Genomic DNA, 14,324 nt, shown 5'->3' on the forward strand with positions numbered 1-14,324 from the left:
ATAATACGTCAAAGCGTACGGATACAAGTAGTGCAATAAGCAAAAAAATAGGACTATCTGACATATCCTATCCAAGGGCAAGCTGCGTATGGGTATGTAAAACAGGTATATCGATCGTTATCAGAGACCACCTAGGGATTCCCTTGTACGTCAGAGCGTCTTGCTTCCTTGGTATTTCCTTCCTGCGATGGGTCCAACAATCAGACTGTCGGAAAGGGCTTCCAGAGAGTAAGGTCCTGAAAGAGAGAAAATGATATAGGTATACGGCCCCTGGGGCGGTTGAGACGCATTGTGGGACGTGTTGTAGCCGTGCCTCCGCCTATGCCCATGGTATCTTGAGTGCCTAGTTATGTACGCGCGGCGCAAATTTTGCCACTTGACTGGGACAAGGACGGAGGCCGAATTGCTAGGCGAGCTCAAAACATGCCTGGCGATCCTCCTACGGGGTACTCCGGACTTGCTTGAAGGTGTCCGAGGTCTTTTTCGCCGAATTGGCGGTTTGCCTAATAAGGCTGCTTTGCGCTTCTGCTGCGAGGGCCGCAGTGTGCTCCTCCGTGCGGAGCGAGCGCTCTGTGTTTCCATTAACTGTTATATCCCCGCGTGGTCCTGGCATTTTGAGTTTGAGGTATGCATAATGTGGTAACGCATTGAATCTGGCAAATGCGGTTCGTCCGAGCAGTGCGTGATAGGCGCTGTGAAAGGGGACGATATCGAAGATTAACTCCTCGCTTCGGAAGTTGTCCGGAGATCCGAAGACCACTTCCAGTGTGATTGAGCCCGTGCAACAAGCCTCTACACCTGGGATGACACCTTTAAAGGTGGTTTTGGTGGGTTTGATCCTCGAGGGGTCTATGCCCATTTTGCGCACTGTATCCTGATAGAGCAGGTTCAGGCTACTGCCACCGTCCATAAGGACTTGAGTGAGGTGAAATCCGTCAATGATGGGGTCAAGGACCAATGCGGCAGAACCTCCATGACGGATACTAGTGGGGTGGTCCCTGCGATCGAAGGTGATCGGACAAGAGGACCATGGGTTGAGCTTTGGGGCGACTGGCTCCATCGCATAGACGTCCCTTAGTGCACGCTTCCATTCCCTCTTAGGAATATGGGTTGGATATATCATGTTCACCGTTTTCACTTGTGGAGGAAACCTCTTCTGTCCTCCTGTGTTCGGTGGCCGAGGCTCCTCCTCGTTGTCGCTATGCAGCCCCTTGTCCTTGTTTTCGGCATTCAACTAGCCGGCCTGCTTGAACACCCAGCATTCTCTGTTGGTGTGATTGGCTGGCTTATCGGGGGTGCCGTGAATTTGACACGAGCGATCGAGTATGCGGTCCAAACTGGACGGGCCCGGTTTGCTTCTTTTGAATGGCTTTTTCCGCTGACCGGATTTAGAGCCACTGAATCCGGCATTGACTGTCGTGTCTTCGGTGTTGTCGCCGTTGTTGTGGCGCTTGTGTTTGTTGCGACGTGGTATGCCGTTAGTATCTGAATTGCCAGGATTTCTTGATGTGTTGTTGCTGCGAGCCAGCCAGCTGTCCTCGCCCGCGCAAAAGCGGGTCATGAGTGTCGTGAGGGCTGCCATGGACTTCGGCTTCTCTTGGCCGAGGTGTCGGGTGAGCCACTCGTCCCGGATGTTATGTGTAAACGCCGCTAAGGCCTCGGCATCCGGACAGTCGATAATTTGGTTCTTTTTAGTTAGGAACCGAGTCCAGAATTTCCTGGGCGATTCCCCTGGCTGTTGGGTTATGTGGCTCAAATCATCAGCATCCGGTGGTCGCACATAAGTGCCCTGGAAGTTGTCAAGGAATGCATCTTCCAAATTCTCCCAACTGCCAATGGAGTTTGCTGGCAGGCTATTCAGCCAATGCTGAGCTGGTCCTTTGAGTTTTAGTGGGAGGTACTTGATGGCATGTAGATCGTCACCGCGGGCCATGTGGATGCGGAGGAGGAAATCCTCGATCCATACCGCGGGTCTGTTGTACCATCATATGACTCAATGTTCATGGGTTTGAATCCTTCTGGGAATTCGTGATCCATCACTTCATCGGTGAAGCATAGGGGGTGTGCGGCGCCTCTGTGCCGGGTTATGTCACGACGTAGTTCATACGAGTCTTGTCTGCTGTATTCAGCCCGGCCGGATTTGCTTTTAGTGTATCCGGCATGACGATCATCATCACGGGTTGGGCACGCCCCCGTGATCCGTAGATCGATCTTGTATGTCCTGCTTTGTTTTCCAATACATCTCGCCGGTCCCGCGTGTTGCCCCGGGCCTTGATATTTTTGTTTGAATGGCGGTAGGGTGTGGGCTGGACTTCGGGCTGATATGCCACTCTGTCTCGGCCACGAGGTGGCCGATCAGCCGCATCATATGCTGGTAATGTAGGTTTTAATGCTTCCTCCTCGAGTTGGGGTAGCAACCTGCACTTTGGGTAACTCTTGGTTGGGCATTCGAGTTCGTATTCCTCGGCCGCCAGGACCTCGGTCCATCTATCCGCTAACAGGTCTTGGTCAGCTCGAAGCTGTTGTTGCTTTTTCTTCAGGCTGTTTGCTGTGGCTATAAGCCTGCCCTTGAAGCGCTCCTGCTCGACGGGATCCTTAGGCACGATAAATTCTTCGTGGCCGAGGCTCACCTCGTCTTCGGAGAGAGGAATGTAATTGTCATCCTCTGATTCTCCGTCTGCTGCATGTTCTTGAGGGCTAGCTTGCCCATCCTCCCGCGCAAGGCCTGGCTGGAAGGGATTGTCTTCGTCTTCGGCACTATCCGGAGTGTTATTGTCTCTTGTGCCGGTATCGCTGCTTTTGCTATGGAGGTACTTAGAGCGGCGCCGCTGATGCCGGAGCTTGGATTGCTTCTTGGAGGGATTATCCTCCGTTGCCTTATTGCCATCGCCTTCTTTGGGGGTGTCCACCATGTATATATCATATGATGAGGTGGCAGTCCAGCGCCCTGTGGGCGGTGGTTCCTGTTCGTCTCCTGCATCGTCGTCCATACCGTCGATGTCTTCGGAGCCGAAATCAAGCATGTCGGTTAAGCCGTCGACAGTGGCTATTAAGTGGGTGGTGGGTGGGGAACAAATTTCTTCGTCGTCCGCTTCCCACTCAAGCCAGACATAGTTCGGCCAAGGGTCTTCAGACAAGGAGAGAGACCTTAATGAATTTAGCACGTCGCCCAGTGGCGAGTGCTGAAAGATATCCGTGGAGGAAAACTCCATGATCGGTGCCCAATCAGATTCGATAGGCATGGACGCAGGCGGTTCGGGGCCCGTGGCTGGGGACGAATCCAGGTGTCCGGCAACACGGGTCTCATAGGTGGTGAGGTCAGTATTCGGCTCTATCGCTGCTGAGTGTGTGGCCTTCGTGGTGGGGTCCATCCACCCGTCCTCGGACGGCGCAATCTGCTCCGGATTGAGAGCCGGAGTAGCTACAGGTGGGATCTCCCGAACACTGTCCGACGACAGAGCTAAGTCGTGCTCATCGTGACTATGCGGCGCACCTAACATGGGTTCGAATCCGTCGAAGAGCAAGTCTCCGCGGATGTTGGTAGTATAGTTCAAGCTTCTGAACCTGACCTGATGGCCAGGGGCGTAGCTCTCGATCTGCTCCAGATGGCCAAGCTAGTTGGCCCGCAGTACGAAGCCGCCGAATACGAAGAGCTGTCCGGGGGGGGGAACCTCACCCTGGGTCGCATCATTGCCGATGATCGAAGGAGCCATCAAGCCTTATGGTGACGGCATAGTGGAACTCTCAATGAAAGCACCAACGTCGGTGTCAAAACCGGCGGATCTCGGGTAGGGGGTCCCGAACTGTGCGTCTAAGGCGGATGGTAAAAGGAGGCGGGGGACACAATGTTTACCCAGGTTCGGGCCCTCTCGATGGAGGTAATACCCTACTTCCTACTTGATTGATCTTGATGATATGAGTATTACAAGAGTTGATCTACCACGAGATCGTATAGGCTAAACCCTAGAAGCTAGCCTACGATTATGATTGTTGTTGGTCCTACGGACTAAACACTCCGATTTATATAGACACCGGAGGGGGCTAGGGTTACATAGATTCGGTTACAAGGGAGGAGATCTACATATCCGAATTGCCAAGCTTGCCTTCCACGCCAAGGAGAGTCCCATCCAGACACGGGACGAAGTCTTCAATCTTGTATCTTCGTAGTCCAACAATCCGACCAAAGGATATAGTCTGGCTGTTCGAGGACCCCCTAATCCAGGACTCCCTCACCCGACAAGGGTCTTGCCGTGGCGCGCTGTCGTCCCCGGGAAGAGCCTTGCCGGGGGTCTCGTGGCTCTCCTCGGCAAGGATCTTGTCGAGGATTGTTGTCTTCTAATCCTCATCTGATCTTGAATATGTCTTCACAAAGATCTGCATGCCACCACGGAGGTGCCTCCTGAGCCCTGGCCCCATGTGGCTGATGGTGTTGGGGACGTGAGCTCAAGGGTGGCTCGCCCTGTTGGTGTTTGGGCGCGCTGCCCCGGCAAGAGTCTTGTCGGGGCTGCTGAGGCAGTCCCTCGCAAGGGTCTTGTCGGGGGAAACTGCTCCGCCCCTCTGCTTCTTTGCGGTCTTGGTCTTGGCGTTGCCCTGGCTATCTTGGGCTTCGGTTTTGCCTTGGTTCACCTCCCATGTTCTGCTTGGTGCGACCGTGGGCGCAACTCCGACTGCTCGTGCACAGGTAAAGGGGTATAAAGGTGTGCCCCTTCTTTTGTACACCGACAGGAGCCCCCGGGCCTGGGCCACACATAAGTGCGACACGTTGTTGGGCCAGGCCCAAAACGGTGCGCGGGCAGGCGGGGCGGTTTTAACCGCGGTAAAACTTTTCGCGCGCTTCGCTTCCCACGACCTGCGCACGACATGGCCTGGCGTGGAGGGGTGCGCTTGACGTGGGCGGCATTCGTGGGGCGGTTCCTGCACGCATGCATCACATCGCAGTAAATGGGCAGCGCAGCCCGCGGCTTCCCCATAAAAAGGGATAACCGCGAGCGCACTGTTCCCTTACCCTTTGCGCAATCTCAATCTCGGAAGCCTCCGCTCGTCTTCGTCTTCTTCCCCAAGCTTCGCCCTCTCTCGCCACCATTGAGTTCTAGCCGACCTCTGCTTTGCCCTTCTCCCCCAGCCGCCATGGCACCGAAATACGTCAAGGGCAAGGGTGTGGCTAAGGATGCCGGAGCGGCGGAGCCGCCGGAGAGTGCGCAGGCAGTGCAGCGGACGCAATCCGCCCTCTTCCCGTCGACAGTTGACGTGTTTGAGCTTCGGGAAGCCTTCAAGCCCCTGTGGGGGGTGAAGACGTGGGGAGAGAAGTCGGGGCATCCAGCCACGCGCGTCATCCCCGCCAATTGTGCCGAGGCTGCCCCAAATCGGTACCCCTTCTATGTTGACTATTTTTCCTGCGGGCTTTGTCCTCCCTTCTCCGATTTCTTCAGCGACATCATGCACACCTTTGGCTTCCGCCTCTTGGATTTTACCCCGAATGCGGTGGCGTGCATGGCCCTTTTCACGCACCTCTGCGAAGGATTCGCCGGGGTGCACCCCAACACGGCGCTCTTTCGCCATTACTTCTCCCCTCGGATCCAACCAGGGGGCGCCATCTCTGGTTGCATCACCTGGATCCCATGGTCCAAGGGGGCGTATCCGGAGGGTGCCATGAAGGAGAGGTGGGAAGAATGGCGGGGCCGGTGGTGCTGGATCAAAGAGAAGGACCCGCCGGTGTGCTGCGAAGTTCGCCGGGCGCCGCCGGACCGCAGAAGTGATTGGAGCGATGTCGACGCCGACGACGAGAAGCTCACGATCGCCACCACCAGGATGCTTCGGCTCACCAAGGCTGGGCTCACCCTCTAGATGATCGTGGCGGACTTCATCCGCCGCCGGATCGCCCCACTGCACAACAAGGGGACGCCAGCCTGGCTCTTCACCAACCCCGCCGACATCATGCGGCTTCACCCCGGCCTCGACCACAACTTCACGGTGGTGGGGCATGCCCACTTCTGCCAGCGAATCTTCCAGCTCAATGTGGGCCGTGACGGCGAGGTCGAGCGGACCGGCAAGGTCGCGAGGGACGCCGCGAAGGCCGGCAAGGTCTTCAAGGGGCCCTTGTTCAAGTTGCCGGTGGGAGTGGTCCCGTTGTGCAACAATTCGCGCCGGACCGACATCATCGCCATGATGCCGGACTGCAACGCGCATGGCCCTGACCCGAGCTGGGCCGAGTCAGAGGACGCCGAGGTGCAGTAGTTCTTCTACACCCTGCACGAGGGATATGTCAACACCGACGCCGAGCGGCTGCTTGTCTAGGACACCACCCAAGCGGAGCTGGACTACATCGCCGCCAGGGCGATGGAGGCGAAGCTTGCCTAGGAGGACGGCAGCGCCGGTGGTGTGGAGGACAAGGACACGACGACCGCGGAGGAGGAGGAGCTCTCCAGGTGGGCGGAGGCTGCTGGGGAGGCCAGCAACACCGGCACTGAGGCTCCTCTCGCTGAGGATGCGGCCGACGAGTCATCGGAGGAGGAGGAGGCCGGGGCTGTTAACCCTCTAGCCATGGGGAGAGGGCGAGTCCTGCGGCGGGCCACTTCTGGCGAGCCGGTGCGGCCCATCAAGGTGGCGCGGCGGCCGAAGTCCTTAGAGGAGTCCGCGCGCCAGACGAGGGCCGTGGCGGCGAAGAAAGTGGTGAAGGCTGCGGCTGCGAAGAAGAGAGCATCTGCCTCCTCTTCACCCAAGCGCGCCTAGACTCCGCCTTCCTCCCCTCCTCTGGCAGACGCCGATGCGGGGGTCAACTTCGACTTCGGATCCCTCAGCCCAAGGAGGAAGAGGAAAACAACAGAGGAGGAGGTGGACGACGAGTGAGTATCTGGCCTCTTCTCACCATCTCTGTCTCCTCGATCTATGTCGCTTGTCTTGACTTGTTCTCATCTTCGCAGGGATGCGGAGACGCTGGCCCAAAGGGTGAAGAGGGCAAAGACCTCGGCGGGCGGCCAGCCCCCGGTTGGTACTTCAAGGGCGCCACTGGTGGTGTTGAGCAGCCCCAACAGCAGCCCCCGGCACATCCCCCAGCGTAAGTTCATTACCCTCCCCTCATCGACATGTGTCAGGGGTACGATACTTTGGTGCTGACCTTGCCGGGTATGCAGGAGGAGAGCGGCAGAAGGGGGAGCCGCAGAAGGCTACTCCCAACACGTCATCCCTATCAACCACGCCGCCCCGAGGAGCATCTCCGGCAAGGGCGCCAAGCACCGAGCCCACGCACATGGAGGAGGAGGAGGAGAACTTGGGTGCTGGCAGCTTTGCCTCGACGCCAAATGTTGGTGGGGAGGGGACTCCTTTTGCCCAGCTTGGTACTGGCGCTGGTAAGTTGCTCGCCTCTCGTCCCTGTTCCTTTTTCTTTCTTGCTGACCCTTGGCCTTGGCCTTGCCTTACCCCCCTTCTTCGGTGTCCAGATTCCTCCTCGGTGAACCTAGAGGACGTGGACGCCATCATCGAGGATGTCACCAAGGCCACTGAGGCGGACGCCGAGAAGATCGCCGCCGAGGGCGCTGCTGAGGACGCCGCCAAGGGCCTGCCGGGGAGACCGGCAAGGCCACCGCTGAGGAGACCAGCAAAGGGCCTGCCGGGGAGGCCGGCAGGGCCGCTGCCGAGGAGGAGGAGGTGGCTGATGACCAGCCTTCCTCCTCTGCTGCTTTCGGCTCCGGCAAGTACCTGAGGGTGAGTGACGACTTGTTCGTCCACCTTCCAGGCGCGTCGAGCACCAGGGCACCCGTCGAAGGAGAGGTGTTCGACGACGAAGTGCTTGCTGCCGCCGGGCTTGAGGTCGTCGACGAGCCGAGCGTCGGTGGCGACGGCTCACAGGAAGAGCGGCTCCTCCACGCCATGGGCGCCAGCTTCCGGAAGCTCCAGGCACTCCACCGCGCTTGCCTGGACAAGGCTAAGTCCAGGACGACGGTGGTGGAGAAGGCGGAGGCGGACCTCCAGAAGCGTGTCGCCGAGACGCAAGACTGGTTCCGCGAGGCTCGCGACGAGCTGAAGGCCGCCCAGGGCGAGCTGGCCAAGCGTGATGTGGAGCTCACCATGAAGCTGGCCGACATCGAGAAGGCCTAGGAGACGGCGGCGGGCTTGGCCGCGGCAGCCGAGGCCACCCGAACCCAGCACCAGGCCGCGCTGAACTCTCAGGAAGAGGACCTCGCCGCGCGCAAGGAGAAGCTTGCCGCCACGCTTCGCAGCAAGGATGAAGAGGTGGAGAAGCTTGTCTTGCAATGGACCAGTGAGCTGGAGCAGAGGCACAAAGAGGTGCTCGATGCCTAGGCCCAGGTTCATGCTGACAAGGTGAAGGAGCTAGAGGCGGAGCGGGACGGGCTGAAGGAGCAGGCCCTGAAGGTGTCCCAGGAGAAGGACACGCTCAACAGCGCCTTGACGGAGGCGCAGGGCGCGGCCATCAGCAAGGCTGGGGAGCTCTCCGAGGCTAACAAGTCTGTCGAGGACCTCACGCTGAAGCTGGAGGGCCTCGAGGGGATGCTCACGGAGGCCAAAACCCGGCAGGGGATCCTGGCCAAGGAGCTGGAGACCGAGAAGCAGCTGCAGAAGAACGAGGCCGCCGAGCACAATGATTTTAAGGAGGGCGTGAACCGCTGGATCGGCTGCCTCGAGGACGTTGCCGGCAGGATCACCATGCAGTTGGCTACCATGGGGATGCCAAGCGTGAGGTACGCCACGGAGCACAGCGGGACCACCAACGCCAAGCTGAGCTTGTTCTTCGAGTGTGTTCTCGGGGCCCTGGAGCAGCTTCACGCCAACCGGGCGGCCTCGCTAGCCGACGAGGCCCGGAGGCTTTGCCAGGGCGCCATGACCAAGGTTCTCACCAAGGTGGCAGACTGGTACCCCGACCTCGACTTTGACGCTGCACTAGAGAGCTTGCCGGAAGGTACCGACCTCGCGCCGCTCAGGGAGCGCATGAAGCCCATCATCAGCCGTATCGGCGAAATTCTGAGGGTGGAGGGCCAGCGCCGGGATTAGGCGCCCCGTTTCTTATCGCCGCTGTAGGTTCACAACCAAGACAATTGCTATCTCTGGTTAGAACCGCAGGAAAAATTTGATGTAATATGACTCTGCAGCACTTTCAATATCATGCATGTTATTTTCCCGTTCAATTTTCATTTGTGTGTCCACCCTACGTTACCCGGGTAGGTTTGCCAGCGCGTAAACCCAGGGTGGCGTCTTGGGGACGGATCCCCATTGGCCTGCCGGGTGTGCTTGCTGCCAGGCGAACCACCTTACCGCCCTTAGCGCGGCCGCCTGAACTGTCGAGTTTGACTCGAGTCAGAGTCGGGAGTGTTGCCAAGTGCGGAAGGCTACCCCGCCACTCTCGACGCGGCCGCTTTGAGCTGTTGAGCGGACTCGAAACAGAACAAGGGCATTGCCAATTGCGGGGGGCCCCTTTGCGTGCAGGTTTCTCATACATAGGCATGATCTACGAGGACGATAACCTTATATATAAAAGGAAGTAACTCAAAGTTCCGAATGACTTAGCTTTTCTGCTGCCTCGCTGGCGTCCTTCGCATTCGCAAGCAGCACCCTTTTTCTCCCGGCCATCTCCTTCTTGGGAGTCATGGTGATGAGGAACTGCTAGGCCAACTACTAGACCAGATTCTCACAATTGCGCCCCCTACCTGGCGCGCCAAAGATGTCGGTGTGAAACGACACCTATGGGATCACAAGAATCCCTACTATGGTTGCCGGGGCGCAGGGTTGCAAGAAGAGCAGGATCAGTAGTCAGCACAAGGATCGTTTACCCAGGTTCGGGCCGCGAGGATGCGTAAAACCCTAGTCCTGCTTTGGTGGGTGTATTTAAGAGAGTTCTTGAGCCCTCGAACTAGCTATGGTGAGTGCGTGGTTCGAAAGAGCCGAATCCTTCTCCAGTATGCCATGGGCCTCCTTTTATAGGCGAAAGGGGCTGCCACAGTGGCATACAGGAGGTGGAAAGGCGTCCAGTATTGCGAGCTTATCGCTCGTATTATAGGACAAGTTGCATTTAATGCACCGTCGAGGTGTCCCCTAGATTTATCGGGGACGGGGGCCGAGGCCCATCCCGTCCGTCGCCGCTCCTCCTCGCTTCGACACGCGCCCTGGCCAGCGATGCATGCGGCACCATGTAGGCAGGCAGGTAGCTGAGGTGGCGCGGTGGTAGGGTCTTCACGAAGATCTGCATGCCGCCATGCAGGCGCCTGCTGAGGTGGCCTGGAAGCTGCATGTTGCCACGCAGGTGCCTGCCCAGCTGGTTTGGGCGGGCAGCTGCATGCGAACGGCGGTGGAGACTTGGCTAATGCGGGTCTGGCAGTGGTCCTGCTAGCGTCTTTGGCGAGAGCCTTGCCGGGGGGCCCGGCAAGGGTCTTGTCGTAGCGCGCTGTCGTCCCCGGCAAGAGCCTTGCCGGGGGTCTCGTGGCTCTCCTAGGCAAAGATCTTGTCGAGGATCGTTGTCTTCTAATCCTCATATGATCTTGAATATGTCTTCAAAAAGATCTGCATGCCACCACGGAGGTGCCTCCCAAGCCCTGGCCCAACGTGGCTGATGGTGTTGGGGACGTGGGCTCAAGGATGGCTCGCCCTGTTGGTGTTTGGGCGCGCTGCCCCGACAATAGTCTTGCCGGGGCTGCTGAGGCAGTCCCTGGCAAGGGTCTTGCCGGGGGAAACTGCTCCGCCCCTCTGCTTCTTTGCGTTCTTGTTCTTGGCGTTGCCCTGGCTGTCTTGGGGTTTGGTTTTGCCTTGGTTCACCTCCCCTGTTCTGCTTGGTACGACCGTGGGCGCGGCTCCGACTGCCCGTGCACAGGTAAAGAGGTATAAAGGTGCGCCCCTTCTTTTGTACACCGACAGTACTACTAGTAATTATCTTACCTTTCACATCAACTTCATAATTTTCGTACGTACTCCATGCATGAAGCGCGCTAGAACCAAACTTCTCATTACTCTAGGGAAAATCATTATTTCTATCTATCGGTCGTGCCATATAACAGAACCACATTTTACAAGTTACAAGTTTAGAAGGAAAAGCTTGCCGTGTTCACGTCGCATCCCCCACACGGTTGGTCCATCACGCTGCTCAAGGGAGAATGCATGATGTGTTGCATTTTCACTTACAAGTGAGACCGCAGTTGAGCAAACCGACTATCGGCAAACCCCTACTCCGCCCACCGCGCGATGGCTGAGAAAATAGTAGGGAGAAGAGATGGCTGTAGCATGGACTCCAAGAAAATTGGTGTCAGATGCGACTCGTCTGGGTGGTGTGCGTTGTACTGCTAGACGTGAATGCTAGTTATGGCCCATGCCACCACACTATATCGAGCCTATTCGAGGTGCTGGTTACATGGAACAAATTTCATGGAGTCTGTGCTCAGCCCTCCTCTCTCTCTCTTCTCAGCCAGCCAGCAGATGCACGGAGCCCATCGTCTGTTTGCTCACATACGGTCCCACATGTTAGTGAAAACGCAAGAGGACCCACTGAACATGCACATATTACACCTCCACGTGCTGGTGATGAAAAACAAATCCAATAAAGATCTTCGGTGGCCGCTTTTCGAGTTACTCAAGAGTAAGATTCTATTTACAGTTTAACCCAAGATGCAAATCATATGGCTTCAACTAGCACTCCATTTTCTTGCATCACACGACTTGGATTCATATGAAAATGCACCATTCATTACATACAAAAAGTCGTCAACACACAACGACAACGAGGATACATGTTGGATTATATATTAGTTCCAACAAAACATTCTAGTAAATACTAAAGTTTTCATCACACGACAAAATGGCCTCCGTCCACCACACGAGCGAAGCCACTTCGCACCCCCACATGGTTGGTCCGTCACGCCGCTAGGGAAACGCGTGTTGTCTTGCATCTTCACTTAGGCCAACTCCAGTGCGTACAGCTCAGACGCGCACTCGCCCAGCCCCCTTTCCCTCAACGCCCCCAAGCTACCCAACCACGGCTACGTGTTTTGCGCACCCGGAGACCGGATTTGGAGCGGATCCGGTCGGGCTTGAGCTCACCCGGCTGTGGGAGCCCCCGCCGCGCCATGGACTGGCCGGGCTCCGGGCCGGAAGGCCCCGGCAAGGCCGCAAGGCCGCATGCAGGTACTGACTGCTCCTCTAGCCGCTCGGATCTACACCATCGGTGGTCCGCTGGTAGATACATGAATGGCGGACGGCCGGGCACAGTGCTGGCCCAAAAGCTCGTCGGCACACCGTTGCCACTCATTACGTGCGACGACTGCCCAAAGAAGGTCTTGTGTCGCGTTTCTAGAATGCTGGAACATCCCGGATGGGTGTTCATTAAGTGCTCAACCGATGGGGTATGTGCTACTTTAGTTTCGGTTGTGCTCTCGGACTTGACTAGTTGTGCTAACTTAAAATTTTATTGTGTAGAATGGATGCAACTTTGGTTATTGGGAAGAAGAGTACATCGATATATTGATAGAGCGCAATTTAGTAGATGTTCTACCACTTTTAGCTAGCATAGAGGCTAGAGATGAGACTAGTGCACTTGTTGATAGAATAGAGGCTCGACATGAGACTAGATGCGAGGAAGCAACGTCTACTTCTTTACACTCGAGCAAGAAAGTGTTGGGGAACGTAGTAATTTCAAAAAAATTCCTACGCACACACAAGATCATGGTGATGCATAGCAACGAGAGGGGAGAGTGTTGTCCACGTACCCTCGTAGACCGACAGCGGAAGCGTTATCACAACGCGGTTGATGTAGTCGTACGTCTTAACGATCCAACCGATCAAGTACCGAATGCACGGCACCTCCGAGTTCTACACACGTTCAGCTCGATGACGCCCCTCGAACTCCGATCCAGCCGAGTGTTGAGGGAGAGTTTCGTCAGCACGACGGCGTGGTGATGATGATGATGTTCCACCGACGCAGGGCTTCGCCTAAGCTCCGCAACGGTATTATCGAGGCGTAATATGGTGGAGGGGGCACCGCACACGGCTAAAAGATCTCAAGGATCAATTGTTGTGTCTCTAGGGTGCCCCCCTGCCCCCTTATATAAAGGAGCAAGGGGGAGGCAGCGGGCCAAGGGGAGAGGCGCGCCATAGGGGGGAGTCCTACTCCCACCGGGAGTAGGACTCCTCCTTTCCTTGTGGGAGTAGGAGAAAGGAAGGGGGAAGGAGAAAGAAGGAAGGGTGCGCCCCCCATCCCTAGTCCAATTCGGACCAGATCATGGGGAGGGGTGCGGCCACCTTTTGAGGCCTTTCTCTCCTTTCCCGTATGGCCCATTAAGGCCCAATACGAATTCCCGTAACTCTCCGGTACTCCGAAAAATACCCGAATCACTCGGAACCTTTCCGAAGTCCGAATATAGTCGTCCAATATATCGATTTTTATGTCTCGACCATTTCTAGACTCCTCGTCATATCCCCGATCTCATCCGGGACTCCGAACTCCTTCGGTACATCAAAACTCAATAAAACTGTCATCGTAACGTTAAGCGTGCGGACCCTTCGGGTTCGAGAACTATGTAGACATAACCGAGACACCTCTCCGGTCAATAACCAATAGCGGGACCTGGATGCCCATATTGGCTCCCACATATTCTACGAAGATCTTTATCGGTCATACCGCATAACAACATACGTTGTTCCCTTTGTCATCGGTATGTTACTTGCCCGAGATTCGATCGTCGGTATCTCGATACCTAGTTCAATCTTGTTACCGGCAAGTCTCTTTACTCGTTCCGTAATACATCATCCCGCAACTAACTCATTAGTCACAATGCTTGCAAGGCTTATAGTGATGTGCATTACCGAGTGGGACCAGAGATACCTCTCCGACAATCGGAGTGACAAATCCTAATCTCGAAATACGCCAACCCAACAAGTACCTTTGGAGACACCTGTAGGGCACCTTTATAATCACCCAGTTACGTTGCGACGTTTGGTAGCACACAAGTGTTCCTCCGGTAAACGGGAGTTGCATAATCTCATAGTCATAGGAACATGTATAAGTCATGAAGAAAGCAATAGCAACATACTAAACGATCGGATGCTAAGCTAACGGAATGGGTCATGTCAATCACGTCATTCTCCTAATGAGGTGATCTCGTTAATCAAATGACAACTCATGTCTATAGCTAGGAAACATAACCATCTTTGATTAACGAGCTAGTCAAGTAGAGGCATACTAGTGACACTCTGTTTGTCTATGTATTCACACATGTATTATGTTTCCGGTTAATACAATTCTAGCATGAATAAGAAACATTTATCATGATATAAGGAAATATATAATACTTTATTATTGCCTCTAGGGCATATTTCCTTCAGTTTCCCAC

The sequence above is a fragment of the Aegilops tauschii genome, chromosome 4 (genome assembly GCF_002575655.3).
Source record: "Aegilops tauschii subsp. strangulata cultivar AL8/78 chromosome 4, Aet v6.0, whole genome shotgun sequence".
NCBI lineage: Eukaryota > Viridiplantae > Streptophyta > Magnoliopsida > Poales > Poaceae > Aegilops > Aegilops tauschii.